This window comes from Astyanax mexicanus, chromosome 10 (assembly GCF_023375975.1).
Source record: "Astyanax mexicanus isolate ESR-SI-001 chromosome 10, AstMex3_surface, whole genome shotgun sequence".
Lineage (NCBI taxonomy): Eukaryota > Metazoa > Chordata > Actinopteri > Characiformes > Acestrorhamphidae > Astyanax > Astyanax mexicanus.
Window position 1 is genome coordinate 32,696,987 of NC_064417.1, and position 22,080 is coordinate 32,719,066.

The window sequence follows — 22,080 nt, forward strand, 5'->3', positions numbered from 1 at the left end:
GGCTAAGAAACTGTCGAGCAACAACTTAATACCAGCCTGGCTCACACTGAGACTACACACACACACACACACACACACACACAAACACACACACACACACACACACACACACACACACACACCGGCCTTTCCCTCCATTCTGTTCTTCCCATTTTGTCTGTCTCTCTTGACCTCTCAGTGGGCTGCCAAGTCCTCACAAAATCCCTCCTTTCCCCCTTTAAACCTCAAACACACTCACTGAGGGTCAGTGCAGTGTGATATTTCAGTCACTTTAGTGAAATCAGAACTAATTATAAGTGAACTCCACAAAATAAAACTGTAGTGAGGGATTCGCCAGTAAAAAATGTTTGGACACACCTTTTCATTCAATGTTTTTATGTATATATTTATTTATTTATTTTCTTGTAAATTCATTATAACCTCATTATGTAGAATCATGTAGTAAACTTAAAAGTGTTCAACAAACATGGATGGGATGCTGCTAACATGCTGTTTCTGAGGCTGGTAACTCTGATGAACTCATTCTGTGCAACAGAGGTAACTCTTGGTCTTCCTTTCCTGGAGTGGTCCTAATGAGAGCCAGTTTTATCATAATATTTGTTGTTGGTCTTTGCAACTGCACTTTAGGATACTTTCTTGAAAAAAAGTTCTTGAAATCGCTCTGATGTCTTAAAGTAATTTTATTTTACCTAGTAGTTGAGTAGTTCTTGCTATATTATGGATTAGAGCATAACTCAAATAGAGCTCTTCACTGTATTCACCAACTCTCTTCACCTCTTCACAACTTTACAACTGATGCTCTCAAAGACATTAAGAGGCAAGACATTCAAGTAATTATCTCTTGACAAGTTCTGCACAGATGTTAACTGCCAAGATGTGCAATAAGATTTATAAAATTCTCACTGAGATTAAAATATTACTGTGGTATCAATGAACCATTATTTCAAACTAATTTACGCTCATTTTTACAAAGATATCTGTGAATTAGTGTTGGTTCCCATTCTGTCTACCTCTCTTGTTCTCTGTTGGCCAACGAGTCCTTACAAAATACAGTATAATGTTTTAGTTGATTTAGTCATATCATCACCCTTTATATAAGATATAAGACACATTGACAAAAAATGTAACTTGCTGCAAATCTCAGAATGCAGTTATGTTTCAGGCAGATACAGTATGTGAATGCTTACATACTGATTAGACATTTTCTTACCACAGAAGTGGGCAAAAATGTGTCCCTCAGAGGCTTCTTAGAGGCTGCCTTTGGATAGTGTTCCTCTTGGTGAGAGATCACTGACTGCAAGACATGTACTGAAAGATTGAAAGACTCAAAGGTTTTGTTCAGTTAAGTTGACAGACTTCAAAAGGGGGCACATTATTGGGCTTAAATAAGCAGAATGATCATTTTAATAAATTGCCTGCCATCTAGGTCGTTCACCCTCCAGTCCCTGTCAGCTTTTTCACTGTTTTCAGGGTGGTGTCTTGAATGACAAACCTGGACTGCTCAGAATCTGTCAACTGGGCAAAATGTCTTTGAGTGGGTTGTAGAGGCATGTCTAGCAGCCAATGATCTTTCAGCAAAAGGTACTCTATCCACAAGTGGCATTTTCAGCTCAGATCTTCACGTGACTTGTCCATTTTACTTAGCATGTATGCTACGATGATTGTGATGGAGAAATCACTGAGTTGCTGCATCAGATTTGAGTCAGATTTAGATTTTTGTGGGGACAGATCTTATTTATCTTATTTTTTACCTGTTGTATGAACATAACTTTAGTTGGTCTTTTAGGTTAGCTGTGTTTTACTGCGGAGAACATTATTATCCTGCAAATATACAAACACACACACACACACACACACACACACACAAAGCAAGTGTGCGATGATATTCCACTCAGATCAATCCCTGCCCGCAAATCACACTCAAACACAAACCCCCACACATACACATACACACACACACTCTCAGTCTCTAATCCAATCAGTGAGGTTTTAGCTTTCTAATAAAGTGTCTCTCTCAGGGTGGAACTCTATCCGTGCAGCTGTGCCGTCCCGCACCGCGTCCAGCCGGGCCTCTGATCACGCATTTCAATATGAATGGAGCCAATAACGGGTGGATTAGGTGCTGGTTACTGCCTAAATCCCGGCGCAGGCTTTGAAGCGGCGGCGGGTTTTGGCCGCCCGGGCCTCGCTCGCCCGGGCAGCCGGCGGGGCCACCTGGCCTTCGCCACACACTCTGTTTGCTCATATGGGCTGTATAAACACGGCCGGGCTGGCATGGCTGCGGCGGGCAGCAGATGGCGCCGTGGCGGCCGAGGCCAGACGCTCAGGTGGGGGAATGGAGTGAGAGATGGAGAGAGAGAGAGAGAGAGGAGGACAGAGGGACAGAGAGAGCATGTCTGGGTTCATGCCAAACGAGGGGTCACTGCATTTCCTGTCGTTTCGTTTACTTTACTTATTTCCATGCATGAAATATTGATCATTACAGTATTATTAATAGCTAAAAAAGTAATATTTGGTGCTAACCATAGACCTGAACCAATACATACTCTATTGTAACTGTGTGGGGGTGTTCAGTAATCTCTAAGACACTGTATTGTGCAGTAAATAATTATATGACACTTTATGACTCCATACAATATTCTAGTCTAAATACAAATCAGAGCTAAGCGTAGATGCAGCAGCCATGATGAAGCCTGTGAATAACTTTTTAAGCCTCTAACTGTTATTTTCTCATTCTAATATGGATTATTTGGACCATTATAATAGTTAGGCACCTTTAGGTGCTAAATTACATTACATAACATTACATTATATTTGGCAGACGCCTTTTATCCAAGGAGACTTACAAATAATGATGTACATTTAGCAATAGAGGACATAGAAGTTCAAGGCAAAACCATGTTTAAGAGAACAGTTTATTATACAGTCAAGCAGCACAACCAATAGTAATTCAAGTATTTTATGATTGAAAAGAACTGTTAACATTTTAACATTTTAACAGCCACACATCGTAGAGCATTTCTTGCTAGCTTGATGGACTGAGCTATTTTACTGTTTAAAACACAGGCTAATAATGCAGATAATATTTAATGATTTAATAATAAGACTAAACAACTGTGCAATATTTATAGCCTATAGCATTTATTAATAAAATGTTTACTCTATATTATAGTAACAATTTGATCATTGCTGATTGGAGACAAGCCCTGAATAGTGGAAATGTGTTTAGGGAAGGTCGCAACCATCGTGATTTTACCACAGGTAGCCAAGCAGCAGATCAGAAGGAGATCATAAGTCAAAAATGTACCAATATTTTAAGGAAGGTGACAATGCACTTAAAGGTTTTATGCACTTAAATTATTGAGTGACACTTTAAAACTCTAGTTATTAAATGCAATTTAAACTCTACAGTAGAGAAGCCTCACATTTACCAAGCATACAGCCAGATCACAAGTATTTCAGGAATTTAACTAGAAAGCTTTAATTTCACACTAGGAACTGGGTTGTATATTAAACCAGCGGTCCTGTATAGAACAATCAGAACTTAAAAGTTAGAAGTTTAAATATATAAAAATGTATCTGTAAAAACTCTTGTTAGAAGAGTTATTTGTTAAAACTTTCTTTAAGAAAAAGGTTTTATAGCACCAACTATGTCGTTATGGTTCCTCTAAAACCCCTTTTCAGCAGTACAGTATATCATCGCTGTCCAATAATATAAACAAGTTTCTACATTTTTGTCAATTTTTGAGCACAATTTGAATCTCTCTTTTTTTTCATTGACTTCCATTGAAAGTTAACCATGCTTTATCTCTCTTTTCTGTAAACTTACTGTTTTGGACAGCGACAATATACCCTTTGCACCCCTAGATCTCAGTGTGTGATGATTGATTGGTGGTATGAATGAAAGGGGACTTATCTCAACTTATTAAGTTAACGTTCTCTTCAATCAGTGGTTCCTCAGGGACGCTCAATCTCAATTTAATTACGTGACCTTTTTGATCTCTGCTGGCCTCCGTGGACATGAGTCTATGAAGCTTTTTGATTCTCTGAATTGATGCACTGAATCAGTGAATTGACTCACTTTTGGAATCATATCTTTTTAAGAAATTGAATTGAACGGAATAAAAAAAAAGACAAAAAAAAACTGTAATTCTGTAACTCTACACATGATATACACACATCCCTTGTTTACACACACACACACACACACACACACATAAACACACACACTCACATTTTGAGTTTCATTAAGAAAGGTTGCTGTGTGTGGGGGCGGCTCTGATTAATATTTGTTTTCACTCCTCTCAGGGGGGTGGAGTTTAAGCCAGCACGTCCCCCAGGGAAACCCTCTAATCCCCACAAGGTCCCACCACAGTGGGGCGCTGTTTTATTAGGACAGGGTGTCAGTGGAGGCACAGGGACGGAGCACAGTTCGGACAGAGTGACCACTGGCCGATGATAAGGGGGCTTTTAATCAGAAAATATTTCCAATTGGCTCCTTAAAGCAGAAAACACTGGGAGTGACCCTCCTGGGAGTGATTTCCTTTGCACTGATTGGTTATTCAGTACTTTGTAGGACCAAAAAAGCTTAAACTGTTAAGAATAACATAGAATATCCCTATTTTAAATGATATATCCGTATACTGTATGTAGTGTAACTGATAAATGTTGCTTTTCTACATTTATTTTTAAACTTAGAATGAACAGAATGAGGAGTTGTGTTCATGGAATCTGGTCAGTGGTAATTATCCCTCTGTTAGAACGTCTCACTCTAAAGAGTGGAGCAGTAAACTGAGATCAGAGCAGAGGGCAGCTGTGTTTTTACTGCAGCTGTAACGCTACACTGCAGCAGTGTGTTTCATCTCGGTACCTCATCAGCTACACCTGTCTGATACGTTTTTTTATTTTCTGATCCGGTTCTCGGTTACCCATGTAATATGATATCAATTACAGTCTGATCAACTGTATCACTGATTCAGACTCCTGAATAATATTCCATATTACTGCATATCCAACAGCTCTGGCAAAAAATAAAAGACTTTGAGACTTCCTTTGACTTTACCAAATTGAAAACCTCTGGAATATAATCAAGAGGAAGATGGATGATCTTAACCCTCAAACCAAGCTGAACTGCTTGAATTTTTGCACCAGGAGTGGCATAAAGTTATCCAAAAGCAGTGTGTAAGACTGGTGGAGGAGAACATGCCAAGATGTGTGAATACTGTAATTGAAAACCAGGGTTTCTGAACTTCTAAAACCTTATGATTATGAACTTGTTTTCTTTGCATTATCTGAGACCTAAAAGCTCTGCATCTTTTTTGTTATTTCATTAATTTCTCATTTTCTGTAAATAAATGCTTAACTATGTTAATTTTCCTCAAGAATATACCTATAAATAGCAAAATCAGTAAAACTGATTCAGAAACTGAAGTGGTCTCCAGAACTGTATATACAGTCATGTGTATAGGGCTTTGTGTATTCCACACTAAGCATGGAGAACACCTACAGTACCTACAGTCAGATATGGTGGAGGTTCAAATATATTTTGGGGTTGATTTGCTGTTGTTTTGTGTGCAAGACATCATGAAATCTGAAGATTATCAAAGTATTTCAGGTCGCAATGTAGGGCCAGTGTCAGAAAACTAGGTTTGAATCTTAGGTCATGGGTCTTCCGGCAGGACAATGACCTCAAACATACTTTAAAATTTAGATTAACAGAGATGGATGGAATCAAAGCACTGAAGAGTACCGAAGTGGCCAGCAGTGAGTTTGGATCCAAATCCCATTGAACACCTGTGGAGATCTTAATGAGAGTCCCGGAGCAGTCTGCAAAAGAATAGTGGTCCAGAATTCCAGTTGTGAGGTGTAAGACGCTTCTTGATGGTTGAGGGTGCCAATAATTTGAGATAATTGCAGTTTTGTGTGCAGTTTTGTCATTTTTTTTCTTTTAAATATACATGTGTAAAACAAATTTGTAATTGCAAACATTTTCTGGGAGAAATTCTTTATTTTCTGGAAATATTTTAGGGTGCCATGACTGTATGTATAATATATATATGTAGAGAAAGTAGTATTGTAATATCAGTGCACATATTTATTCCAGCAGCAAAATGAAGATCCACTCTGTGATGAATTATTCATGCCTGCGTTGGTCCAGATCTCAGAGCCAGGCCCAGGTGCTGAGATGGACCGGCCAACAGCAGCAGGATTTCAGCCCTCAATCCCTCTGAGACCCGATTCAGCTCATATCAGGTCACATCCCACAAGCCATGTGACCACACACAAACACACACATATGAGGGTCTGTGTTATGAAGAAAAGTGATGAATTTACATTTATATAAAAAATTTACTTTGTATATGTGATAACCTAGTGCATTTATTGATTAGTCTTAACTTTCTGACCTGAGTGTAGAGCAACCAACAATATTCACCAGTAATATACAGTAATATACATAAGAGACCACTTCAGTTTCTGAATCTGATTTTGCTATTTATAAGTATATGTTTGAGTAAAATGAACATTGTCATTTTATTCTACAAACTACGGACAACATTTCTTGGTATATCATTTTTAAGTGGTCTCTTATTTTTTTCCCAGAGCTGTATATATGTTCTTAAATATAAGTGAATGCCCTGCAGTTTAATGGGTAACACTTATACAATAAGGGTACAATAAGGGTCACAAATAATAGGACAATAATAAACATAACATTTTATGTAATTATTTATTGACACTAGTTATGACATTATTAAACATTACTAAAGTAAACCAAACTTTTTAGTGATTAAGAATGTTATAAGTAATATTGAATTGATTAGTTTCAAATTTTTAATTACATTATATAATATATGATAATGTTGTAATTAATTTATTATATATAATGTCTTAACTAGTGTCAATAAATTATTAGTTGAGACATTATTTTGTAAATTCTGTTTATATATATATATATATTAATATTTATATAAGTATTCATATTTACTCTTAGTTTTAATAACAGCTGCACCCTAATCATGCTTAATCATACCTGAGTTTTTATTGTTTTTATTCTATTTGGGTATTTTTTTTTATGCGTATTTGCCCCATGAACTTTTTTATCTTTTGTATTACCAAAGTATTATATTACCTAACAGTATTTTATTATACTAGACAACACTATATCAGTATAATCACAATTTAGTTGAATTAAAATAATATTTTATTTTCATATAACAATTATATAATAATATAAAATATAATAATATTTTATTTCTTTTTTTTTTGCCATATACTGTATACCTGTGCAATGCCTGACCTTCTGCAGGAATTAATACCTTTTAAATTCAGTTCATAATAAAGTGTCACTGTTCACAGCTTCTCACACACACCTCATATTTCATACATATTTTATTTAACACACTCTTCATCCCACACAGCAAGACTGTTCCCATCAGCACTGTCTCTGATCTCAGAGCTAATAAATCTCCATCCACTGAACTGCCCTAACCCCAACTACCAGCAGCAATGGTGTGCTGTAAACACTATAAAATATACCATTAGAATAAAAACATAAAGTCAGTGCTCAGTGAGAGTGTCTAACTGTAATTAACTCTATATAACATTAGAATAAACCAAAATGAACATCAATTTAGTTTTCAGTGACAGTGTCTACCTGTAATTAACTCTATGTAACATTAGAGTAAACCTAAATACAAAAAAATAAAGCCAGTGGTCAGTGACAGTATCTACCTGTAATTAACTTTATATAACATTAGAATAAACCCAAATAAACCCTAATAAAGTCATTGATTAGTGAGAGTGTCTATCTGTTATGAACTCTATATAACATTAGAATAAACACAAATAAACACAAATAAAGTCAGTGGACAATGACAGTATCTACCTATAATTAACTTTATATAACATTAGAATAAACCCAAATAAACACAAATAAAGTTAGTGATCAGTGAGAGTGTCTACCTGTTTTGAACTCTATATAACATTAAAATAAACCCAAATAAACATATTCATTGGTCACTGAGAGTTATTACCTGTATTTAACTCTGTATAACATTAGAATAAACCTAAATAAACACCAAAAAGTCAGTGATCAGTGTGAGTCTCTACCTGGAATTGCCTCTATATAACATTAGAATAATCCCAAATAAACATAAAGTCAGTGGTCAGTGAGAGTATGTACCTGTAATTAATTCTACACATATTACAGTAGAAGAAACCCAAATCAACATAACAGTTAACAGTACTTGACTGTTTTGATACTTTTCTGATGTTCTGAGGCTGAATGCAATCAAATCATTTAGAAAAGTGTGACTGCTACTGTGATAGAGGAGTTATGATAGATGAGCAGGTGTCCACATACTTATACACTTTTTTGGATGGTGTGTGTGTGTGTGTATATGTGTGATCTATCCCCTTCTGCATTTGTGGGCAGATAAGAGAGACTTCCTGGATTACTAAAGTAGCTAAAGAAGGTCTTTGGAGTGTGTGTGTGTGTGTGTGTGTGTTTGAGAGAAACAGAGCTAAGAGTAAACATGAGATGTGTTCTGACCAGCTTCTCTGTTATATCAGAACCTTCTGGGTTATCTTCCAGTTGAACCAGGCCGAGCTGAGATGCTCCTCACTTTCCGATCTGGGGATTTTCTGATCAGAGGATCAATAATGTTCTTATTTAATCTGATATTTAAAAAATAATATCCTATACAAAACAAATTAACAGATAAACAGATAAAAAGTTACTTTGTTATTTGGTCGAGGAAGGAAAAGCAATGAAGACAGTGTGTGTGTGTGTGTGTGTGTGTGTGCGTGTGTGTGTGTGTGTGCGTGTGTGTGTGTGTGTGATGGGAGAAGCTCAGTTGTAGTGCTGTTTGAGCCTCTCATAATCCTCTACTGATTACAGAGAGAGAGACAGAAAGAGAGAGAGATAGAGAGAGAAAGAGTGGAGTGAGAGAGAAAGAGAGAAAGAGAGAAGGAGAGAGAGAGAGAGAGACAGAGAGAGAGAAAGAAAAAGAGAGGAGTGAGAGAAAAAGAGAGAGAGAGAGAAGGAGAGACAGAGAGAGAGAGAGAGAGAAAGAGTGGAGTGAGAGAGAAAGAGAGAGAGAGAAGGAGAGAGAGAGAGAGACAAGATCATAAAGAGACACAAATATGTTGAAAAATACTTATCCTTTCAAACAGTTCAACATTATATTATTGCTAATATATTTATATACGTAATTTTATATCTATTTATTTATTTATATTCTGACCTCTTATATATAATATATAATATTCTGTGAGTGAAAAGAGCAGCATTCAGCATCATCTCACTCAAATTTACTCACAGACTCCACCAATCAGGTCACAGGCCTTCCTCCTCTGCGGCCAATCAGGCGGCGGCCCCGGAGGTCACCTGGCTCAGTGGGCTAATCCTGAGTTTGGCGTGTAGATTAGCGCTCGGCCTCCCGCCGCCACTCACACCCAAGCCCAGTAAATCCGGAGGTAAACTCGGGCGCGGGCGTAAGAGGCGCGAGAGTGGCTTTAGCAGAAGGAGATAATATTTGTTAGCGTATTGCCAGAGGTGATTAAGACAGAGGATAAACAGTAATGGCAGCGATTAGCGATTAGCCTCCTTTTATAGCCACTTTGGTTAAGGACTGGATGGAGGATGAGAGCTTATTAAGGCGACACGGATTGATGCTCAATCACCTCACCGACGGAGGAGACTGCTACTGTGTCTCTCAGACAGGAAAATACGGAGATTGGTTAAATTTACCTAAATTAAAGATCTAGATTAAATAGAACCTACACTGATCATGAACTACAGGAGTATAAGGCCTTCGTGCATTGAATTGTGGAGTCGGCTTCTCGGCACAGCAGGTTTACCAGTGTTAAAATTTAAGATCCTGATCTCAATGGATGCAGTCAAATCCTTCTAGTATAAAGTCTTCTCTGGGCAATAGAGACAGTAACTGCAAAAAAACCCCATGATAATTTATTTTTTAATTCTCTTGATTTTAGAAGAAACTATAAAGAAGACAATAGGTTTGTATATATATAGTGTATTTACGTAAAATCCTACTACTGGGGAACCCTACTCTTTTTCCAGATCTTTAGAAAAGGATTTATAATTTTAGAAAATTAAAAAAATTTCATTCAGAACAGTTATGTCTAAATTTTAGATTTTCAGTATTACATTATTAGTCTTATTCCATTATAACATAACTATTTGTTAGTTATCAGCAAAATTGGTTGCATTTGTGAAACATAAAAAAAAACTAGTAGATTGGTCCTATTGGTTGGGACTTCACTGGTTGAACTGAAGGCCTGAGTTGTTAAATAAACAACCAATTCAACCAATAACAAACAAGATATTTGTAACTTTTTTGTTGTTGTTGCAAATAGATATATGGACATACTATAAAGAAGTAAAAGTCTTTGGCGAAGACCCCAACCAACATCAGCCCATGTCTAGTCATGTCTGCATCCAACAGAAAATCACATTAAAAAAATAAAGTAACAAAAGAAATCAAGTGATTAATGGAAGCTGGTGATTGAATGATAAATTAAATAAGCTTTCATTACTATTTGGCAATGATAGGGTAATCAACCAATCACATTCTACTTTCATTTCTAGCAGATAGGACCAGTCTCATCATCTGGCAAAACCTCCTCATGGTTCTTCTGGAGTCCTGACCTGAAAATCCTCCTATATTTTTTTTTTTTAAACGAGCAGATCTTATCTGAACAGGTAAAGGGGTGGCAAGATGTGTGGACATAATAAATCACCAGCTATCAGTTCCCTCTGTGCCTTCAGAGCCAAAACGTTTCCTCCACCCCTCCACCGATACCTCCACTTATCCCTGCAGAGCCAAATATGCTGCATTTGGCTCAGAGTACCATGCCTGATTGTTTGGGTGTGTGGCAGAATTTGAGTATTAGAGATAAGTAAGCTATTATTCAGAGCTTACCTCCTCTCATAATCACACCATATTGTCATTTCTGACAGTAACATCAATTATTATCATTTTATCCTGAGATTCAGCCAAAGCTAATGACATGAAGCACTCAGAAACACTTATACTTTAGACTAGGAGATATTAGTATATATTCACCCCCAATGAACACACATATACACTGGAATAGAAGATATTAGTCTATATACACCCTCAATAAACACTCCTATACACTAGAATAGAATATATTAGTCTATAAACACCCTTAATAAACACTCATATACACTAGAATAGGAGACATTAGTCTATATACACCCTCATTAAACACCCCTATACACTCACATAGAAGACATTAGTCCATAAACACCCCAGTTAATACACTTATACACTAGAATATGAAATATTAGTCCATAAACACCCCAATTAACAATCCTATAAACTAGAATAGAATATATTAGTCTATAAACCCTCAATAAACACTCATATACACTAGAATAGGAGATATTAATCCATAAACAAAAATATTAGTCTATAAACACCCTTAATAAACACTCCTACACACTATAATAATGTTCTGTGCTATTTGTGAAGATAAAATTACCTTTTTTCAACAGAAATAACCAAAAAATGAACTGAAATCCTCCTGAGTCCCTGGATAATCATCCCCTGCAGCGTAAGTGGATACTGGGTGGTCACTGCAGGTGGCAGTGCTAACCTGGACATCCAAAAAGAAAAGAGAAAGAGAGAGAGAGAGAGAGAGAGAGAGAAAACGAGAAAGAGACATTGGATCTGGATCTCATTACCAGTGCTCGCCCTGCGGGTAGAACTGAATTAAAGTAATGAAAAGTAACAATAATAACAACAAAAGATGATGTGCGTCATCACTCTTCTCATAACAGTGTTCAAACACTTCTGCTGAATCTGCAGGAAAAAATAGCAACGGCCAGATTCAAAGAAATGTAGAGAGAGAGAAAGAGAGAGACAGAGGGAGAGGGAGAGAGAGAGAGAGAGAGAGAGAGAGAGAGAGAGAGAGAGAGAGAGAGAGAGAGAGAGAGATGTGTGCATGTTATTCTTGCTGAGTTCATAGATAGGCCAAACTGAAGGCAGTAGCTGCTCACACGCTACGGCCCACACAGCTCACATTATACACACCCACATCTTACACGCAATCGTCACTGAACTATAGGCTTTAGTGAAAGATTTTAACCCCTGATCTCTAGCTTTTTGTTTAATTTCTTATTGTCTGTTTTTAAGACTAATTTTACTGCCTGTCTTTATTTCTGAGTTTATTTTGAGTCCATAATAGGAACATCTAAAATAATTAAATTATTTAAATAATCTGTCCAACCTCACATGAACACCTTCACATCAATAAAATACATGTTCTACACAAGAAATAATAATAATTTTTACTTTGATGTTATAAATCAATGTATTGATTCACTGCATTTGGCTTTACTATAAAACTTACAGATATGATCAACTGATTCCTCTCCACTACAGCCACAATTATTGTTCACACTTTCCCTTACACCTTAAAACCTACTTCTCCTCCACCTTAAAAGGTGCATATTTTACATTGAACTGTAGTATATATTAAGTGCTTTATACATTAAAGTTTTATACATTTCATGTTGTGCAGAACTGACAAACAGTCCACATAAAACTAAATCTATATTCTAATTTCAATATTCTTTTCCACCTTAAAACCTGAAAACATAAAGTCCAAAGCACCTAAAAAAAAACAAAATCTTCAGCCTGAAGCTAGTGTGTCACCACAGCAGCATTTAAGGTGAAATTGTCAATTCAAACACTAACATCTTCATGCGAGTGATATACTCAAGGCAATAAAGTATATTAAAGAATGCTAGACAAGAGCTATTTACACATAGTGCCATGACCTGTGCTACCTTAATGAAGACCCCCCAACCCCCCCTGTAATTATATCATACCCATATTCCTGTCAACCACATATACCACATACTACCCATACACATACCTATACATACCCTGTAAAAATATATACTTGTATATCCATACCAATTTATAGTATATCCCTCTATACTCATAGTTATACATAGGGGTAATTGTTAGAGTTAAATCAACACAGCAAATTTAACAAGTGTCAGTTTAACACAAGTGTTGAATTAACACGGGCAGATTTACTGTTTACCCATTTATTCTCAGACCATTATATAACCATTTAGTACAGCAGTACATTGCAATCTACAGTAATACCATATTCGTGTAACAACCCATATTAATGTACAGCTCTGGAAAAAAAAGAGACTTAAAATTATATGTTTCTTTGATTTTGCCAAATTTAAAACTTCTGGAATATAATCAAGAGGAAGATGGATGATCACAAGCCATCAAACTAAGCTGGACTGCATACATTTTTGCATAAAGTTATTCAAAAGCAGTGTGTAAGACCGGTGGAGGAGAACATGCCAAGATGCAAGGAAACTGTGATTAAAAACCAGGGTTGTTCCACCAAATATTGATTTCTGAACTCTTAAAACTTTATGAACATAAACTTGTTTTCTTTACATTATTTGAGGTCTGAAAGCTTTGCAACTTTTTTTGTTATTTCAGCCATTCCTCATTTTCTGCAAATAAATGCTCTAAATGAAAATATTTTTATGAGGAATTTAGGAGAAATGTTGTCTGTAGTTTATAGAACTAAACTACTAACAACATGTCTACAACCGATACAAACACATTCATACCAATACACATACATACACATTTACTATATCAGTACATATCAATCTATAGCAATACCCTATTCCTATACCAACTCAAATCAATACAAACCCAGTCATACCAATACACATACATACCCATCTATACCCATACTGACATATAAAACAATCAATACAGTAGAATACAGACAATACTGTCCCTCTGACTCACTACTGTGGGACGGTTCTCTGACTTGCGGGATGTAGAACCTTCACAGACATATGTTCCTGTGTGTTTATGTGTACTGTTCCGTGGGAATACACAACACACACACACACACACACTCTTTCCAGGCACTGGCACTGACCCCGCTCCGTGTGGACATCATCACTGTAACCCTACAATCTTCCTCTGATCCTCAGCAAAACAGCACTAATACTGAAACTAAACAATAACAAACAGATAGTGTATTAGTCCTTATTGCTAATCTGCAGACTGATCCTGGGGCTTTGATGACTCAGGGTTTCGGTATGGGACGAATCTTTGTACTCTCTTTTTTCCCGCCAGCAAAACAGCACTGAGTAATCAACCTCATATATCCTGGATTTGATTAAAACGTTACAACCCCACCTCCACACACCCCCACCCACCCCGTCTCACTCCACTTCCTTCCCCTCCAGACTCGCACTGTCCCAACCAGACACACTGCGAACTCACAGCCAGAGAGTAAAGTATTATTATTATTATTATTATTATTATTATTATTATTATTATTTTTATTATTATTTTTATTTTTATTATTATTATTTTTTATTATTATTATAAGCTAAACTGACTGAATAGTTTCTTACAACCATGACATAAATCAACCAAAGCCTAATCTATATCATTAAATACCCACAGTCATACATAACCATTTATTTCAGCTTCCCCCTTTATTAATACAGTACATACATGTACATATATTAATATTAATACATACATACTAGCTATGTATACCCATAAATACCTATACATAGCGCATTTATACACATACATACCTGTACAATACTTACTGTATACTCATTCCAATACATACCCTTCTATACTCATACATACTCATCTATACTTATGGCGATACTTATAGCGATACAGTACATAATCATTCATAGCACCTATACACAAAACAATACATACCCATCTATATATTTATACTCAAAGCTTCAACTTTGCAGAAAATCAGAAATGGCTGAAATAACCAAAAGATGCAAGATGCAGAGCTTTCAGACCTCAAATAATGCAAAGAAAACAAGTTCATATTCATAAAGTTTTAAGAGTTTAGAAATTAATATTTAGTAGAATAACCCTGCTTTTTAATCACTTTTGTCATACATCTTGGCATGTTCTCCTCCACCAGTCTTACACACTGCTTTTGGATAAATGTATGCCACTCCTGGTGCAAAACTTCAAGCAGTTCAGCTTGGATTGATGGCTTGTAATCATCCGTCTTGAGGTTTTCAATTTGGTAAAATTAAGTTATCTCATCATTTTAAGTGGTCTTTTTTTCCAGAGCTGTAAATCTATAAATAAAGTGTACCCTTTTGGGGGAAAAAACAAATAAATGAATGAAAACAAGCTAAATTAAAGAGATCCAAGTAAACAGACAAATAAATAACATCTCTTAAATAATAATTTAGACACTGTATCAGCTTTTCAACCCCACTGATGCAAATACAAACAGTTTCCCCCATTAAGACCAGTGAAGTTATATCAGATTAACAGCCTGTTTTTGTCTCAATCTTGTTTGTGCCTTATTATTCTGCTCACACGTCAGACTCATTGTTGATGCTGAGCGCAAAATTTTTCTATGGCAATGCATATTCATATGTTTAACGTACAGGCGTGCATGCTTAATGCCTCGACCCGCCGCAGAATGCAAGCAGCTCATTGATATTATGGGCCATGCTTCTGAAATCAGCCTGCCATGTGATTCTAATTAAGATTTCTCCCTGGGGGGGGGGGGGGGGGGGGTGCCGTCATGAAATTAATTTGGTTAAGCAGAAGCTGCTGAAGCTGAAGAAGTATGAGAAAGTTTTGTGTCTGCGTATTAAAGCGAGTGAGGGAATGAAAGGGAATGAGCAGGAAAACAAAATTTTGAAAAATATTTATATTAAATTTGATGTGCTGAACTTGGGTACACTGTGTGTTCTTAGTCAATAATAACTGACCATTGCAAAGGTATAAAATATAATCAAATATACTAACTCAAATAAGAAAAATGATAATTTAAAAAAATGCAGTGTTTCTTACATTTCCTTTTGTTTTATATGATAGATGTTTGAGTTTTCCTTAAAACTCAAAAAATCTTCTAAAATGTTTAAGTTTTCTCAACTTTTTCATTTTTACTTTGTATTATCATTAAGTTTCAGGTTTAATTTTATCCCCATATCCTTTAATTACAAATAAGATGAAAAAACAATCCACGTGAGGAGAGACGAGGCTGGGAACTGTCTATAATAGTCTTGCGCTTTAGATAGAAGGCTACGCTGGGTCCATTAGAAACATTATAAACAAATAGGCACATTAAAAAGATATGAGTGAGATATTATAGAGTGAAATTTCACGCGTGTTTCTCTGAAGGAGCTTAAAGCTAGGCTAGCTCTGTGTAAACACATGACTTTAAACCCTGGAGGAGCTCTAACTGCTGCCCTCCCGCTTTCTCCTCTCGCCGTGTTTGATGTATCTCATCCCCGACTCAAATATGCATAAAAATCGTCTCAGCGCGGCGATCGAGTATTCATTATAAACAGACAGAGACACGGTTTGCTTAATTTGACCTTTAAGGCAAACATTAGAGACAGCTCTTGAGAGGGGAGTGTGTGAGCGGGCCGGGATGAAGCAGAGCAGGCTGGCGTACAGAAGCCCGCTTCATCACGAAAGCCCCAGATTTACTGCAGCCTGAAGTCCGGCCAAGAGCTGCTCGCAATTAATGGAGCCCACCGTAAACACCGCCTCGCATTTAGCCCGGCCGCTCGCGCTCTAAAAGTCACTTAAACCCCCCCCTTGTTTAGCATGTCGCTAAAAGCTAACTGGGTGCTGTGCACCTACAAAGATCCATCAATTGCTGTAAACAAAGGTGATAAAAAAAAAAACACAGCCAGTGTTCTAGAAGGAACTACTAGTGCGCTGGTGGGCAGAAGCTAAATGCTAATGCTAAACGAAGAAGGGCTAGCTGGGGGTAAGCTTGCATTATTCCTCTGCCTTTAGCTATCTCAATTACCCACCTGTGGGTCTGTTAACCTCTAATGTTTTTCAGTTCAGTCTGATAGATTTTAACAATTTAAGTTCTGAACACAATATATATATATATATATATATATATATATATATATATATATATATATATATATATATATATATATTTACTGTATTTCATCATTAACTATCATTGATAGAAAAAAATAGAAAAATAAGATTAATGTGTTTGAAATATATATGTGGCACTACATAAAAAGTGTGTACAAGATAATTAATTAAAGGTAATATAATATAATATAATACATGATATTATAATACTTACTTTAATAAACATGTTCAATAAACGTTTTTTTCTTACATCCTTCATATGAATGAATAGAGTGCAGAATGAATGAAAAGAAAGTTTTCACACTCTTTTTGTATTGAGATGATACACTAGTAAATACACTGATAACACTTAAGAAACATGAATTTCATAACACAAGTTTGTTTGAATGTCTTTTTGGCCTATTCATATATAAATATATTGCTTTATTTACTAGTAAAATCACTCTGGTCAACCTGTATTTTGTTAAATATCTAAAAAACACATAGAGTATATATTAGTAAGGGTCAACCATCTGACGCATCATTCTGCTTTTTCTTCGGGAGATTCTCCTTGCTTGTTGTTACTCTTGATTTATTGAATTTCATATGTTTTTAGTCTTTATTTACTTGTAAAATCACACTGTCTAATTTTGCAATTATATGTCATTTTGTTGCACACAATATAACAAACAATACATGAATAAACACTGACTTTGACTTTGAAAGTAGTCTTTAATACAGTAAATTTCACAACGTATTTAATCTGAATATTTGTTTCACATAGGAGTTCAGAACTTAAGTTCTTAGTTGATTAAATATATGTTGCAAAATTATATTTTATTATAAGGTATGTATTATTATGGATTTATAATCTGCAGTACTTCTAAATTAGACTGCAATTATAATTAAAGTTATTATTAGTAATAGTTAAACAATACGCATTAAAAACAGTTAAAACATAAAAAAAAATCCATGAGCAGCATTGAATCCATTCTGTCTGCCTGTTTGTGTAATCATTACACTACTTAGATGAATTATTAAATCAGTAATAGACATTCTATATTACTTTACTTTTTCCATTTTCAGCAGTATTCCTGAATTCCTCATGATTGTAAGTGGAATTATTACAACAGTACAGTTTTAACTGGTTATCAATTATTTTTTAAGCATATTTAATGCAAGTAATAACCATTAATTAGCTACTTTATAAACCATTTATAAACCATGCATATGGGTAGTCTTATTTTAAAGCGGTACCATATCTGCTATAATGGGTCAGTCATTTAACCTAAAATGAACACACTAAGAGGGTTGAATAAATAACATTAGGCAGCTGCCAGAGTCCGAACGTGAGAGACGGTTAGCATAAATACGAACGCCGGGCCGGCCAGAGCCGCATCGGTAATGTGCCATGCCTGTTTATAAATTATTAATGATTTCCCCCCTGTCGTTTTGGACGGACGAGAAGGGGGTGGTGGGGTGGGGTTTGCTCCTCAAACAGATTTTGCAATTTATTCCTCTGCAGTTTGTCCGTCAAACCTCCCTCTGACAACCTAATCCGAGCTAATCCGCCCTGCTCACTTTCCCTTGTTGGCTCTCATGCAAAAGCGGCGGCTAAATCCCGCTACCTGTCAGTCAAACGCCAGCGAGGAGACGACTGTGGGCAGGGGGCTGCCAGTCGCCATCCGCTAACACACACTAACACACACACACACACACACTTATACACACACACACACTCACAGATGACAGCGTTTTCCTCGTTCCAGGCAGAGAGGCTGGCAAATTTAACCCCTCCGGCCCTGCCTCGCTTTAATCCACTGTAAACACAGCGAGGCTGGACGGCTAAACCGCGGCCAATCAGACCCACTGTAGCTCTGTCGTCCACGCCAACACTCAGAACTGGACTGGAGGAGAATTAGATGCAGAAAGAGAGAGAATGAGAGGAAGAAAGAAAGACGGATGGAGGATTCTGACAGATCCTGGTCTGCAGTAAGAGGAGTACTGGGTCAGAGCACGCTGACCCAACCATCAGTTCATTAAGATCTAAGCTACAGTAACTGTGGCTATAGCACTTGCCAGGTGTGGTTGGCGAGGTGGAAATGAGCTGGAAATCCACTGACTTGGTTGACTTCAAAAGTTGCTGCTGTAATGGAAAAGCTGTCCAATAGTCCAAATTTCCAATGATTAGTCCAGATTCTCATTTGAGCCACAGTTCCAGGCCAAACTTCTTCTTTATGCTCTTAAGATCTTGCCATTTTGAGTCTCACATTGGTTCTTTCTCAAGTTCTTAAGGAGTTTCTCCTTTTATTTCTTGGTTCATTCCTTTGAGTTAACCCCTTTTAGTGGTTCGTCATCAGGTTTTCTGTGTTGTTAGTATTTTAAGACTTATGCTGCTGTTTGTCTCAGGGGTTCTCTTTACTGGTTCTCTCTCATGCTCTTGAAGTTATTGTTCTTTTAAGATTTGTTCCAGTGATTTAACCCCTATGCTCTCAGGGACTTGTTAATGTGAACCTTGGATTTTCTCAATGGTCCTTCCTGGTGCTTCTAAAGATTTTATAACTTATGTTTAAGTGTGTTTTTCTCATTGGTTCTTATGGTTCTTATGTTCTTGAGGTATTTATTCTTCTTAATCTTGATTTCCCGAGTGGTCCTTTCTCAAATTCCTATGGATGTTCTCCTTTTGACTTCCTTCCAGTGATTCTTCCCTTTCTTGAGAAGTTTCTGTTTTTGAATATTGGATTTTCTCAATGGTCCTTCCAAAGGTTCTTCATAAGGTTTTTTTGAGAGTAAGTTTTTCTCAGTGGTTGGTACTCATACTCAAGAGGCGTTTCTTTGTGGGAATGTTGGTTTCTTTCAATTTTTCTTTTAAGAATATTTTTAATTCATTTGAAATATACAGTATGTAGTTAAATTCCATAAAAATCTTGCAAATGTAAAAAAAAAATAGGAAGTTGTTTTTAGCCATAAAAATATAACTCCAAATAACTCCAGAAATTGAATGACATTGAAAATAATACTTACAATGTTTTGAGTGGAGTGATGGAACATCTCAATGCAGGTGTCCAACTTCAGCTCTAAAGCCAAACCTTTATCCACACCGTCGTCACTTCAGTGCAGAGAGCAGATACAGTTTCCTCATACAGCGGACATTAAGGCCTACCAATCCTTCAGAGATAAACCTTCAGTAACCCTTGAAGTAGGCTAATGGGGCTTTACTTGTCCAATTTTGTTGACCAATTTCCCTCTGCTCTGATTTTAGGGGGCAGGGGAATTTGGAGCAACAGGGGGGTTGGAAAGGAGGAGTGTGTTCACCCATCACTTCTCCTGATAGGATCAGCCTGTCCATTTGGATCCGAGATGGAACTGCACTCTATCAGGAGAACCTGACTGATGACCTCACGGGCGAAAGGAAACCTTTCAATAGTTTATCTTTCAACACGAGTCTTTACTGACTGACTCCAGCACTGCTATCATTCAGACACAACACAGCTCCAGCAACAAGAAGCCCACACACTGATTCACGCACTGATAAGGATCACACACTGATTTATTCACCTCTAATAAATTACCTAAACTTAATACATACACTGTAAAAATTTAACTTTCAATTAACACATCAATTAGAAGCTATGGTCTACAGGTTCTCATTATACACTTGATGGCTATTTATTCATTATTTCTGAAGCAAAAACAAACATATTGTCATATTAGTGAATGGTATGTTGTGGAATGCCCCAGGGCTCAATTGTAGGACCCATTAAATGTAATGAAAATTGTAGTACAAACAAGTTTTGGGGTCTACATGCAGAGTTTAAAGCGTTTAAAGAGCTAGATACATTTTAAAACAGTCTCTTACTAAGGCAAATATCAATACAAGTCTAAAGGTATGTATTGCGATATACACTGAGACAGAGCTACAACCCGAAATCTGAAAAAGAATGTTGTATAAACAGTAAATAAATATAAATATAACAGAATAAAATGCTTCACAAATCTCATAGACTTATATTTTATTCATAATAGAACATAAAACACATATCAGATGTTGTCAATGAGACATTTCATTAAAAACATAAAAAAACAAAAAAATATTGAAAACCGTTCCATTTATCATGATAATAAATGATTGAGATATAATTTCACATTAAATCCCAAAACCCTAAATTAATGATTCAGTTATCAGTCCTAGAGTAATGTTATATTAGTATATCAGCTTTTGTGGAGTGCCACCAGGCTCAATACCTCTGTATACTCAAGTGGAGGTGGAGATATAAACTTCCATTAGCATGAGGTCTAACTCTAATTCTCCAAAAGGCTGGAATGCTGTGTAAACTGTGAATGCATGTAAATAAAAGCAGTATATTTTAATAATCTTATAGATCAGTATTTTAATAAGTATATGAAAGTATATGAAAGTTTATGAGCATATGAAACATTAACTTAGTTAGAACTTGATGCAGCAACACATCTAATAAAAGGTTGGGCTGCAAGAGAATCAGTTCAGAGCGTAATCACATGACTAGGTATTAAAATAGTATTTTAGAGAAGCAAAAAAAAGTGTCTTTAAGAAGCAAAAATGAGCAGAATAAAAATGTTCCTCAGCATAAAACTTTAAAGACTTTGAACATCTCACCATCTACAGCCCATAATATCATCAAAATCTGACAGTCAATATTGGATGCTGGTGATCCTTGGGCCCTCAGGCAGCACTGCATTAAAAACAGGCTGTGTAGATTCTGTATTGGAAATCACTGCATGGGCTCAGAAATCCCTGTCTGTGAACAAAGTTTACTAAGCTACAATCCATAAATGCAGCTTTAAGCTGGTTTAATGCAGAGATGAAGCCATATGTCAACACCATCGAGAAACAGCACTGTCTTCTCTGGACCAAAACTGATCAAAATGGACTTGTTCTGTGGTCAGATTAATAAAAATCTTATTTATTTCTTCTGTTCGGAAACCACATATGTCCTACAGTACCCTGCATATTTAGGAAAGGCAGCTTGTTATCAGCAAACAGTTTAAAAGCCTGAATATCTGATGGTTTGGGGTAGCATTAGTGCCTATTTTGTGAACAGCTTACACATCTGGAAAGGCTCTATCAGTACTGAACAGTATATATTTAGGATTCAGAACA